The sequence below is a fragment of the Phoca vitulina genome, unplaced genomic scaffold (assembly GCF_004348235.1).
Source record: "Phoca vitulina isolate PV1807 unplaced genomic scaffold, GSC_HSeal_1.0 scaffold29, whole genome shotgun sequence".
NCBI classification, from domain to species: Eukaryota; Metazoa; Chordata; class Mammalia; order Carnivora; family Phocidae; genus Phoca; species Phoca vitulina.
Window position 1 is genome coordinate 9612561 of NW_022589732.1, and position 13350 is coordinate 9625910.

The window sequence follows — 13350 nt, forward strand, 5'->3', positions numbered from 1 at the left end:
AAAATCTCAATAGGACAATTACTGGTTTGTCAACAAATATGCTGCCAAAAAAAAAGAAACATCAAAGTGGGAATCTATGGAATTATAATAAGAGACTAGAACCATATCAACCATATGCAATGTGTGGATCTTGTTTGGATCCTGATTCAAATAAACCAATTTTACAAATATTTATGAGGCAAAAAAAAAAAACCCAAATATTTATGAGGCAATGGGGGAAATTTGAACACTGATTTCATATTTAATAATAAGGAATTAATAATAATTTATTATTAGGAAGTTATTTTAGATGTAATAGATATCACGGCTACATTGTTTAAGTCCTTATATTTTAGAGATACATACTGAAATACAAATGAAATTATATAATATGTGGAATTTGCTTCGAAATCTAGGACAGAGAGAAATAGGTAGAAGTGTAAGTAAAACAAGATTGCCTATGACTTAATAATTATTGAAGCTTGGTGATAGGCATATTGTGGTTCATTATACTATTCTTCCTGTCTGAAATTCTGCAAAATACAGACTTAAAAAACGGGGGGGGGGGGGGTTGTGCCACAAGTTGATCACACCCAATGAGCTCATGAAATTAGAAAGAAATTAGTCAGTAGAAAATTTCCATTTCAGGGTTATATTGGGTGAATATTTGGAAATGGGGACAGAACAGGAGTAGTGTGTATCTTTAGGTGCTGGTGGTCAGCATCAGTACTTTGGGGTCAAGGAGGTGACCCTCTTTGTACTTCAAACCACAGAGTCTGCTTCTGGATTCCCAGAAGTTAATCCAACCCTTTTCTGGCTTTACCCGTGACTTGCCTGGAGATGCACCTAGCTGCCTGGTCTGTTCCCAATCCCTTTATCTACCATGTGGGGAGGAAAGGGAGGGTGGGAGACAGACAAATGGAACACTGGAGTCATCAAGGGGGGAGCTCCTTAAGAGGGCTCTAACTGCTAATTCATGACATGAAAACATGAAAACTCCAGGAAGCGTGGAGGAAGTTTTGGTGAATCATGTGGTCTATGGGAAGCTAAAACAGTATCACTGATATTCTGAGTGGCTCCTGCAGAAGTGAGGATGGATTGTGCCAAGGGTAACCATCTGGGAGGAGCCTAATCATGGCCATGGGGAGAGGATGAACTCCACGGCCAGAAAAGAGAAGAGATTGAACTGGCCCCAACAGGGACTTGTGTCTTTAGCTGTGCTACGGAGTTAACCAACCCTTAGTGATATCGTATGGAAAGTCTCCCTATTTGAGGGAGCTGGGAGAGAAACTTTGATCTCTTGCTCTGGGATATTACCTAGCTTCAGAGTTGTCATTCATAAAAGGACCCAAACTCATATTTGGGTCCTCAGGGGAAGCTCTTTGGAGAAGATGGGGCTAGAGCCTTCCCAGTCTGAATCAACACCCAAACATGGATTAGAAGGATGGATCCTATGGAAGAAGCCATTTCTAATAATAACTGTAGGAAACCCATGGCCTGCTTCACTAGATGATTGGCATACTGAGACTGTCCCAGTTAATCACTGAAGGTAATATTGTAGTTCATAAAGAATAAAATGGGGGCACCTGGCTGGCTCAGGCGGAAGAGCATGCAACTCTTGAGCTCAGGGTCATGAGTTCAAGTCCCATGTTGGGTGTAGAGATTACTTAAAAAAAACTTTCTTTAAAAAAAAATTTTTTTTAATGTACGTGGTTTTATGCATTTGTGCAGCTTAGATGAGTCTAAGACCCTTTTTCAGAGATCTTTGACATTTGAAGAATTAACACTCCAATGTCACCTATTCTTGAGGAAGCCAGCTTGGTCATTTTGTGTAAGCACAAACTTAAATCCCAGGTTTCCAGACATAGATGTAAGTCACTTAGCCAAGGAACAAGTCCAGCTGGTTAACCACCTGGTACATGCATCTCCATGTAGTCTTATAGGTCTCATGGCTGAAGACACCTTTTATGAGGGAAATTTTGTGTTATGATGATATTCTCAAGGTTGGAAAACCCAGAAGTTTTGAGTTAAACCACTTGCAAACATCACAAGCCTGCTGTACAAAATTCACCTCTCTCTACCTCTTTTTAAAAAGTTTTCAGTAGGAAACAGCATCGCTTAAAGTTATTGCAGAAGAAAAAAAGAAAACAGAACCAGTCTTTAAGTGAAAAGGAGACAAGAAATGATATGAGGAGTAGCTGACTAAATCAAAGGAAGCTGAACCAATTCTCTGGCAGATGAATGAATGTGGGTGACCTGAGACCTGAGGAGCCCTTGCTCTTGGTCCTAGAACACTAGGACACGTGCTCCAGCCCACGTGTCTATTCCAGTCAAGTTTTCAAATACCAGGGAGAGAGAATTGGACTGACCAGCCTGTCAAGTGTCTCTAGCTATGGCTAGGGAACAGCAACGGGGTCATCGGGGGCTTGGTTGTGAGCCAGAAGCCACTGCAGTTTGTGTCTGTTAGAGAAAGGGGTACCCTTTCCTCCTGCCCCAGTGATGGGGATTCAGCTGAAGCTGCAGATAAAGGGGAAGAGTAACCAGGCATCTCAGGAAAGCTGCAGTTTGGGCTGTAGCACAGTTCTCTGACCACCCCTGCTCTTTGTTCATCTGGGAGAACTGGCCCTTCTTCCCCTGTCTTCTTCCCCCAGCCGCACCCAGAAGCAGGGCTCCTCGCCCCTGTTCCCTTGGTGTCCATTTCAATGAAACTGCCTCTGATAGGGGGAAGGAAAGCTTGGGGTACAGATGGCCAGGCAGGCCCACCTCCAGCAGAGTTTTGGTCCTGAAGAAAGCAACCCCATCCCCAGCTACACAAAAGTTTTCTCCCTTGAGTCATCACTTGATCCTGATTACCCAGCTCTCTCGGGAGAGTGATCTACCTGAGATCTACGACAGAAGTTGTTGCCATGACTACTGCTGGGTTCCCTGGAGTTCTGGTTCTGATAGGACCAGAGACTGGCATGAAGTGCTCCTAACGCAAGAACCCATTCATTACAGGGTAAATCAAAATATGTGCCTGGATCTTCATCTCTTCTTTGAAAAACAAGAGAGGCTAGTGAGTCCGAACACGGGAGAAACGAGCAACTTAAAAGACTCCCCATACAACTTTAAGACTATGGACTTCCATTGTAAAAATGTTAACATTCAAGATTTTTAAACCAGCACTACTCACTTGGTTCCTGCCTATTTATTTAACATGTCTGTCTTACTCATATTTGGCTGGAATTTTCATTATTATCTTTATTGTCATTTTTAGTACCTGAGATTTATTAGAAGTGCACTAATGTACCTGGTACCATACTAAACCCTTGCAACATATTATGTTATTTCATTCTCTCAGCACCCCAGCGAGATGGGTACTATTATTGTCCCCATTTTACAGATGAAGAAAATGAGGACCAGAGGGGTTAGAAACTTGTCCCAAGGTCCTTCTGCTGGTGAGTGATGGAACCTGAATTTGTCTGACTGCAGAACATAGCGTCTTAACCACTATAAAATCTGTGTCAGTCCAAAGAATACTGGTCTGCTTAACCTGGCGTCAGAACATTGAACATAACGATCCAGTATTGCCACACGCAGAGGAACCCACATGTCTCCCTCAGGCTGGAGGCGATGTGGTAGGCTTTGGGGGCTTACATGTATTGCATTTGTGGTCAGACCTCCAGGCCTTGGATAAATAGTGGCTAACCCCACCATTACTGTAGTCTGGCTTAGCCTGAAACCAGGCTCCAACCCTAGCCTCTAGTAAACAAACTCTTTAATTCAATTTATCGATGGGCTGCGAAGACATCAGTCCATTGGAACAACCCTGGGAGGCTGCTCTGAGCTCTGCCCTTCCCATTAGGGGCTGTAAGTTTGTGCAAACAACCATAAAATTAAACCCACCCAGGGAGGGACATTGATTTCCAATTGGCATAGTTCGCCAGATGCTGTTTGGTCTAAGAACTGCTTGACCTCTACTAGTGACGCCACCTGCCCTTGGCTTTACAGGGTGTGTTCCCAGCAGGGAAGGCCTCTCCACTAATGCCTGCCACTGGAACTTGGGCTGAAGGCATGGTGGGTTCCCCATATGTTGCAGGGAAGAGGCCAGCCACGCCCAGGTTTGGATTCACCCTCTTATCCAACCCTGGGACTAAAGCTGCCCCCAGGAGGTTACAGACGCTCCCACCCCCAACTAATTAAATAGGTGGCCTCCTGCTGCTAAAAGGGAATGAGGGCGGAAAGACAGAGGATGCCTGATTTAACTACGACCTGGGTAAGTAGCTCAGTCGCCCGGACCCAGAAATCACCGATGCGTGACTAAACGGTCTCTAATGGGTTAGGGGGGTTCCTATGCCTGAGACCTGGAGTTCTGTTTATTCTCAGGCTGCTTTGTAGTTTTCAAATCTTATAGTCCAAAACGTTTATTACAGAAGCTTTACACGTTATTAAAAATAAAATTATTAATGGGTGTATCTTACAGTTGTTATTACACACCAATCCTTGTGTTAAAGCATTGGAATAAAAGTGACTATTCAAAGACACTATTTTTTCTCCTGTGACAACCTGAAGATGATTCTACCCCTTCATACACACGCACACTTGTACGTGCACACACATGTACACAAAGAGCAGGTTTCTGGATTCAAAGCTAAGTGTCTACCTAAATTACTAGTGCTACATCTAAATGTCCATGCAATTATGTTTATTTAGAAACTAAAATCATGGCTTGGATTAAGGAAAGAAACCTTTTAGAGTTTTTCAGGTGTTCAGCATACAAGTGAGTTATTAGTTGCTCCATTTTCCATTCTGTTTTTGCTACAAATCACTTGAAAGGAAAGAGGACCTGAGAGGCAAAGAGGAAGACAGTTGTAATAATAGGAAATTGGACTAAATTAAAATGATACTTAGTCACAGCACAACTTGGCCTCTTTGCCACCAACTTTTGACATTCTAATTAGGGTAAATGGTTATGCAAATCTAGTCTGCCACTCATGTCCCCCCTAGCCAGAGTGCCTGTGATTGTTTTAAGTGAGGACTGTTGATGGCATAATTAAAGCTCTCCTAAAAATTAATTGGGAATTGGAGGACAACCTCCAAAGATGCCCTAATTTGTGGTCAGCCCGGCACAGCTGTCCTTTTGTCCTACCCACCACCAGGACGCCTCGAGTTTCCCCATCAAGTATAATAGAATGTGACACTCGAGGTGTTCTCAAGCTTTGGTCCACAAGATGGAGTGGAAGACAGACCAACAGGAGTCTGCAGCACCCAGGGTCACCTCCTGGGCAGGTTCAGCTGAGGAAACAGGGTTTCAGATGAATCCAGACGCGGAGCACAAAACACCTGGGTTTGAGGGTGTATGTGAAACAAAATTGGTCATGAGTTGATAAATGTCAAAGCTGCATAATGAATACGGGGTGGAGGGGACTGGAAGGAGTAATTATAGTATTAATTTGCTTTTGTGCACTTTTGAAATTTTCCATAATACAAAAAATTTAATGCATACACTACTGTTAAATTAATTAAACAGAGGCCACAAGACTGAGATGGTTCTAATGCCTTAGCCCCCTATATAAGCAAACCAAGACCTAAGCCTGTAAATGTCTCGAGGTTAAGAAACCAAAACCTAAGGACAACCAATCATAAACAGCCAACTAGGCTTTCCCAAATAATGCAGCTGCTTAAGCTATAGCCAATCAAATAATTTACTTGCTCTGCTTCCAAGTCTTTTCTATAAAAGTGTGGCCCGTAGCTCCTGTTGGTGGAGCATTTCTAACCACTTCTGGTTTGGCACTGCCAGATTGGAATTTATTTTTGCTCAAACTCTTAAAATTTTAATATGCCTCAGTTTATCCTTTAAAACTACCAAAAAGTAACTACCACCACGAGGAGGAAGTTCTTAGTAGCCAAAATCAACTTAATGGTTCTACTCTTAAAGGAGAAGAGTCAGAGTAACTAATCCTAAAAATGAGTATGCTATTCTAGTACATCTTTTTTCTTTAAGATTTTATTTATTTATGGAGAGAGAGAGTGGGGGGAGGGGCAAAGGGAGAGGGAAAGAGAGAATGTCAGGTAGACTCTGGCTAAGCATGGAGCCCAACTCGGGGCTTGATCTCACGACCCTGAGATCATGACCTGAGCCACCACCCAGGTGCCCCTGTTCTGGTACTTCTTATCACACCCAACACATCCCCACATCCAGCCCTGACTCTTCCTAGTTTTGCCCTAGCTGGGAATGAAGAGCAAGCACTGAGGAAAGACTAGGAGAGAAATGGGGCCAGGTGAGAGACGGACAAGGGGAAACTGGCTGAGTGGGTATCATGAGTGAAATCCCCAGGACAGCCTGGGAGGCGCAGTAGGTTAAGTGTCTGACTCTAGTGTTCAGCTCAGGTCATGGTCTCAGGGTCATGAGATTGAGCTCCACCTCAGGCTCCATGCCCTGCTTAAGATTGTCTCTCTCGGCCTCTCCCCCCACACTCTCTTTAAAAAAAAAAAAAGAAAGTGAGATCCCCAGATAATCTATCCAGAGGAGAACTGAGAGTTGATTATGAATTAATTCTATGTCATAAAAAACCAATACAATCCCGTTTGACTTAAAAAGAAAAATAACTTGGGGCACCTCGGTTGAGCATCTGACTTGGTTTCAGCTCAGGTCATGATCTCAGGGTCGTGGGCTCTGCGCTTATCTGGAAGTTTGCTTGGGATTCTTTCTCTCCCTCTGCCCCTCCCCCTCCACCAGCCCCCCACACTGTCTCTCTCTCTCTCTCTCTCTCTCAGAAGAGATAAATAAATCTTTAAAAAAAGAAAAAAGAAAAGAAAAATAAGTAAACTTTAAAAATAAAAAGTGCCTGATAGTCAAGGGTAAATTCTCTCATGATTAACAAGCCTGCCTTGGCTTCCACGAGTTAAGATGCAATGGGAGAAGCAGTTGGTAGCTTCAGTCCTAAAGGTGGAGATTTCTGAAAGACAAGGAGCCCCTTGGCTACAGGAATTATAGTACACGATAGCTGCAGACTTTGGAGATCACCCATCATCCCTCATACAAAATGATGCTTTTTTTCTTTATCTTTTAGAAGTATCCATGTTTGGGGTGACAGCAATTAATGAGCTAGCAGAAAGCTGCCCCAGCCAGTGTTTCCTAGCTTTGTTAGGAAAACTGGAGAGAACCAGCTTTGTTAGGGAAACTGGAGAGAACCAGTGTGGGCTAATTAATTGGTCTTCAGGTAGTAAGTAAATCAAAGGTGTCTTGGGTACCCTGGGAAGTCGGAGTCTCCCCTTTCCTGAGAATCAATCAGTGCAAGATTGATGAAGGGCTGCTAAGGTCAGGCTTAGAAACACAAAACCATCTGCCAACTCTCTAGGGTTGGTACCTGCAGTAGAGCAATTTTAGAAGAACAGGTGTTCACTTTTAACTTACCTCTTCTTTTCTTTTATGCTGAAATCATGATTTTAGCTAGAAAGAGCCTCCAGTTGGTTGATGAAATTCACAAACTGTCTACTGTAACTTAAAATAACCTGGCCCAAAGGTATTGTGATAACCTCAACTGCCTCTTGCACAAAGTCATAAACCACTCAACTTTGACAGAAGCTGCTCTGGCCTCTCCAGAAGCATTTGAGAGCATCAGGAAACAGTGACTTCAAGGTATTGCCTTAAGAGGTCTGCTATAGGGGCGCCTGGGTGGCTCAGTCGTTGGGCGTCTGCCTTCGGCTCAGGTCGTGATCCCAGGGTCCTGGGATCGAGCCCCGCATCGGGCTCCCTGCTCTGCGGGAAGCCTGCTTCTCCCTCTCCCACTCCCCCTGCTTGTGTTCCCTCTCTCGCTGTGTCTCTCTCTGTCAAATAAATAAATAAAATCTTTAAAAAAAAAAAAAAAAGGTCTGCTATAGACTGAATATTTGTGTCTCCCCAAAATTTATATGTTGAAACTTAATCTCCAATATGATAGTATTTGGAGATGAGGACTTTGGGAGATAATTAAGCCATGAGGATAGAGCCCTCATGAATGGGATTAGTGCCTTTATAAAAGAGACCCTAAAGATCTCCCTTGCTCCTTCTACCATGTGAGGACACAGTAAGAAGACACGATGAGAAGACTGCCATCTATGAACCAGGAAGCAGGCTCTTAGCAGACATCAAATCTGCCAGCACCTTCATCTTGGACTCCAGAACTATGAGAAATAAATGTTTGCTGTTTGTAAACCACCTAGTCTATGGCATTTTTATTACAGCAGCCAAAAAAAAAAAAAAAAAACCAGACAAAGAGCTAAGCCAAGGAGCACTGCTTCACTCTGTAAGTGTGGTACAAATCCAATCTGGCCCATCCACTTTGCAGAGTATGCTTGACAGGCCTGATGTCCTTAAAAGCTGACACTTAAGTGTTTGTTTCTGGTTCCTGGAAAGTATCTTCTGGTTCAGTAGGCTAAGAACATTTTCAAAAGTCGTTGATGATGATCTATAAGCACATCCATAGGTTAGTTGGTGATAGTCCAATGAGTTGGTTTTCCTCTATATAAAAAAAATTTTTTTTTAGGATTCAGGATTTACACCAAGTTTCCTTCCTTTAAATGAAGGTATTCCTGTTCCTACTAACCATTTATGTCCTAATTTCCCCAAGAATATGGGAAATTTTCCAAAACACCCATGTGGTAGATAGTTTGTATTTTTCCAAAGATGGCTGTAGCCAAATATATTCCATCTCATAGGTTCTTATTATAATGTGACATTAACAATCCGCCATCAAGGGGTGGGATTTGTGTTCCTGCCCCATGAGCCTGAGCATACCTTTGTAAATGCCTCAGCCAGTAGAATGTAGCAGGAGTAAAACCATGTGACTAATATGGTCATAAAAGGTAATACAGCTTCCACTTGACTCTCTCAGGGCCTGGGGGACCAAGCTGGTGTGGAGGAAGTCCAGCTATCCCTGAGGAGGGGGAGGGTAGACAGACTAGTGAGGATCAGAGGTGGGAGGAAAACTTATTATTCAGAACTCCTACAAATCAATAAGCAAAATGCCCAATAGAAAAATGAGCAATGAATTTGAAAAGATGTTTCACAATAAAAGGAAGTAGAAATTGCTAATAAATAAACTAAAATATGTTAAACTTCACTAATAAACTAGACATGGAAATTAAAGCCTCAATGAGATATTGTAACCCTCCTACCAGCCAGATTGGCAAAAAATGGCAGGATTTCATTCTTTTATTGAGTGATATTTCAGTGTGTGTGTGTGTGTGTGTACACATCTCCTTTACCCATTCATCTATCAGGGGACACATGGGTTGCTAAAAATGTGAAAAAGTTTAAAGCCCAGAAATAGAACACAGAATCTACAGAAAATTTTAATATATGACAGAAGAGGAATTTCTGTTCAGTGGGATAAACTGTTCAGGATGGATGGATGGATGATTTAGTAAATGTTACTGGCACAAGTGGCAATCAGCCAAAATAAAATAAAATATCTCTATGTACAAAAATAAATGTCAGATGGATTTTTAAAAACTGAATGTAAAAATTAAAATATTAAAAAACCTTGGGAGAAAATTTAGGAGACAATATATACCACCTATAGTGTAGGGAAGATTTTTCTAACCAAAAGTGGAAACTCAGAAACTGTAAAAGAAGCAATACATATTTGACTACATAAATACTTTAAAAATTGTTTCATGAGGGGCGCCTGGGCAGCTCAGTCCGGTTAAGCATCTGCCTTCAGCTCAGGTCATGATTCTGGAGTCCTGGGATCGAGTCCCGCATCAGGCTCCCTGCTCATTGAGGAGTCTGCTTCTCCCTCTCCCTCTGCCCCTCCCCCTGATCCTTCTCTCTCTCTCTCAAATAAATAAAATCTTTTAAAAAATTGTTTGATGAAAGTCACTCAGACAAAATACTGGGGAAAAGATTTCCATACCTATGACAGGTAAAAGTCATAATATACAAAGGGTTTTTACAAACTGATAACAAAATGCAATTGAAAATAGGCAAAATATATGAACAGAGAGTTCAGAGAAGAGAAAGTACAGATGGCAAGTAAATATATCAAAAGATGCTTAACTTCCCTAATCAGGTAAATGCAAATTAAGTAACAATGAGCTATCACTTATCAGATTAGCAAAATTCTGCCAATGAGCTTGTGGTAAAAAGGATGCAGTGTTAGTGGCAATGTGAACTGCTACAGCCTTTTTTTGGAAAGCTATCTGACAATATCTACTAAAATGAAAAATACACACATTCTTCAAACCAGAATTGCCTTTCTCAACCTACCCTCAAGAAACAAAGGTACCAAATTTATTTAATAAAAAATAAAATAAATTTGCTTTCTGTAATACAGCTTGTAATGGTAAAAATCTGGAAATAAAGTAAAAGGTCTTCAATAGGAGATTGAGAGGACTGATCAAATAAATTGTGGAACAGCTATTATGTGGAAAATTGTTCAACCATTAGAAAGAATAAGCTGGAGGATGAGCTAAAAGATCTAAAGCAGTTGACTGTTCCATGAAAAAAAGAAAGATGCAGAGGGGTATAAGATTATTTTAAAACAAACATACAAAACCAAAATTATATATGTGTGTGTACATAAGCTGATGGATTATATGATCATGGAGAAAAGTATGGAAGAATATACCAGGTTATCAATAACAATTTCCTGTGATGGGGAATGGGGAAGGAGGAGTACTAGTTGGGGAAGCAAGGAGTGACAGGTGGAGAGAAAAGGAAGAAGATTCATGTAGGAGTGCTGACAGTACTGACTCCATCTTTGGCCCTCTCTTGGGCTCCCTCTGGTACACAGATGGCACCACTTTAGATAACTAGTAGAGATCCCCTTTGGGTCACAGATGGCGCCACTTCAGATAACTACCCTATGACCTTACCACCAAGCCTCTCACTCCATAAAGGCTGGGGATTAAGGTCCAGATAGTAGCAGAGAATAGGGACAGAGAATGGTTTCAGAGTGCCCTCAATCATCCATCTGCCCCCTCTATTGCCCCGTCACTAAGTTATCCTGAATAAAACTCTGTGTCAATGATGTGGAGTGACTTGCTTCGTTTTTCAGTATTAAAGTGACTTCTCAGTCTGAAAGATACATTATTGACCCTCCTCCACCTTCTAACAACTCAGTATTTATCAGATAGAACATTGAACAAGTACATGAGTACAAAACTAAGCACTCAGCACTCAGTAAAAGCCCTGAGATAAGAAGGAGGTAAGTCACTACAAATGGGTGACATATGCCTAATGTAGGGCACAGAGACACCGATGGGACCCAGGGTTCAGAATCCAAGCAAGGGAAGGAGAGTATCCATGTAATAAAGGTGGTAACCTGAAATGGGAGTCAGAGTCCAAGCAGGGACTTCCCTGCAGGATATGGGGTGGAGAGATAGGAGATGGTTACAAACAGGGGCACTGATCAAATAAATAAATATATTGAGGATAATGAAAGTAACTTTTCAGTTGGTGAAAGGAGTTACAAATACAGAAAGGGCTGGTGATGTTGGATTAGAATTGGAAGTATTCATTTGACTGCATGCTTTTCAACATATATAGATACAGAAATAAATATGTATGTATAAACATATATTCCTTAATCATTTCACAATATGTGTAAATCAAATCATCAAGCTATACACTTAAAATTTATACAGTGATATATGTTAATTATCAGTAAAACTGGGGGGGGGGGACATTTATTCCCTAACTCTGTCCACTGAGAGGCAGAAGCAGCAATACCCAGTAGACCTAACAACTAGATCCTGGCTTCTAAATGTAATTTTGCACTTGATGGAATCAAGACTCCTTGGAGAAATGGCTGATTCCAAATCTGGGGCATAGAATGTACAAAATGAACTGGAATGTCTTATTGTGCCAAAAAGCAAGGAAGTGCTCAAAGAATGATATGGACAAAAGCCAGCTTGAATGGGCTCTCTCTGGCCAAATTTGGGATAATTTGAGCATCAAAGCAAATACCAGCAGTAATAAATTATAGTCCATCGTATAATATAGAAAACCAGGAATCCATAAAAATATTAAAAAATGAATGAATATGTTGAAAGTTTGTTGAGAAACAGAATATTTAAGTGGTTTTAAAGTATTCCGCCACAAGATGCTTATTAATTGCAAAGCGGGAAAGAGTAACTATACACCACCTTAATCAAATCATCAGAGTGACGGTCATCAGTCTTAAGGCTGATCAAAATCATGTGCCACCCAATAGGATTGCAACAAGGACACAGTGTCACCTCTGCAATATTGCTGCCGTAGATGCCCATCCTGAATCTAACCACAAAAAGACCTCACGCAAATCCAAACTGAGGGACATTCCACACAAAAACTAGACTACACTCCTCAAAAGTGTCAATGTCATGAATGTCAAGGAAAGACTGAACAGCTATTCAGACTGGAGACTGAAGAGACTTGAAAAACCGATGGAACATGTGATTTAGGACTGGATCCTTTTTGCTATAAAGGGCATATTGTTATAAAGGACTGTTGTTGAAATGTGAATCAGGTCTGAAGATGAATGAGTAGTAATGTATCCAAGTTAGCTTCCAGATTTTGACGATTTTATTATATGTATTTAAGAAAACGTCCTGGTTGGGGCGCCTGGGTGGCTCAGTCGGTTAAGTGTCTGACTTCAGCTCAGGTCAGGATCTCAGGGTTCTGGGATCAAGCCCCACAGGGGCTCCGCACTCAGCGGGGAGTCTGCTTATCCCTCTCCCTCTGCACCCCCTGCCCCGTGCTCTCTCTGTCTCTCTCAAATTAATAAATAAAGTCTTTAAAAAAAGAAAAAAGAAAATGTCCTTGTTCTCAGGAAATACGTACCAAAGTATTTGGGATAATGGAGTATCAGATTAGCAAATTAATTCTTGAATAGTTCATGGAGGGAACATTTTTCTTTTTTTTTTTTAAGATTTTATTTATTTATTTGACAGAGAGAGGGAGAGGCACAAGCAGGCAGAGGCAGAAGGAGAAGCAGACCCCCGCTAAGCAGGGGGCCTGATGCGGGACTCAATCCCAGGACCCTGGGATCACACCCTGAGCCAAAGGCAGATGCCCAACTGACTGAGCCACCCAGCCTCCCCAGGGGGAACATTTTTCTGCTATACTACAAACTTTTCTGTAAGTTTATTTTGACAGGAAAAAGGATAATGCCAAAGAGAGGGAAAAATAACAAACAGAGGCCTCTAATTTAGTTCAATTCCAAACTCCACTAAATTAGAATAAAGGTATTTTTAAAAATATTTTGTTGAGGGACACCTGGGTGGCTCAGTTGGTTAAGCGGCTGCCTACGGCTCAGGTCATGATCCCAGGGTCCTGGGATGGAGTCCCGCCTCGGGCTCCCTGCTCCGTGAGTGGTCTCCTTCTCACTCTGCTGCTCTCCCTGCTCATTCTTTCTCTCACTCCCT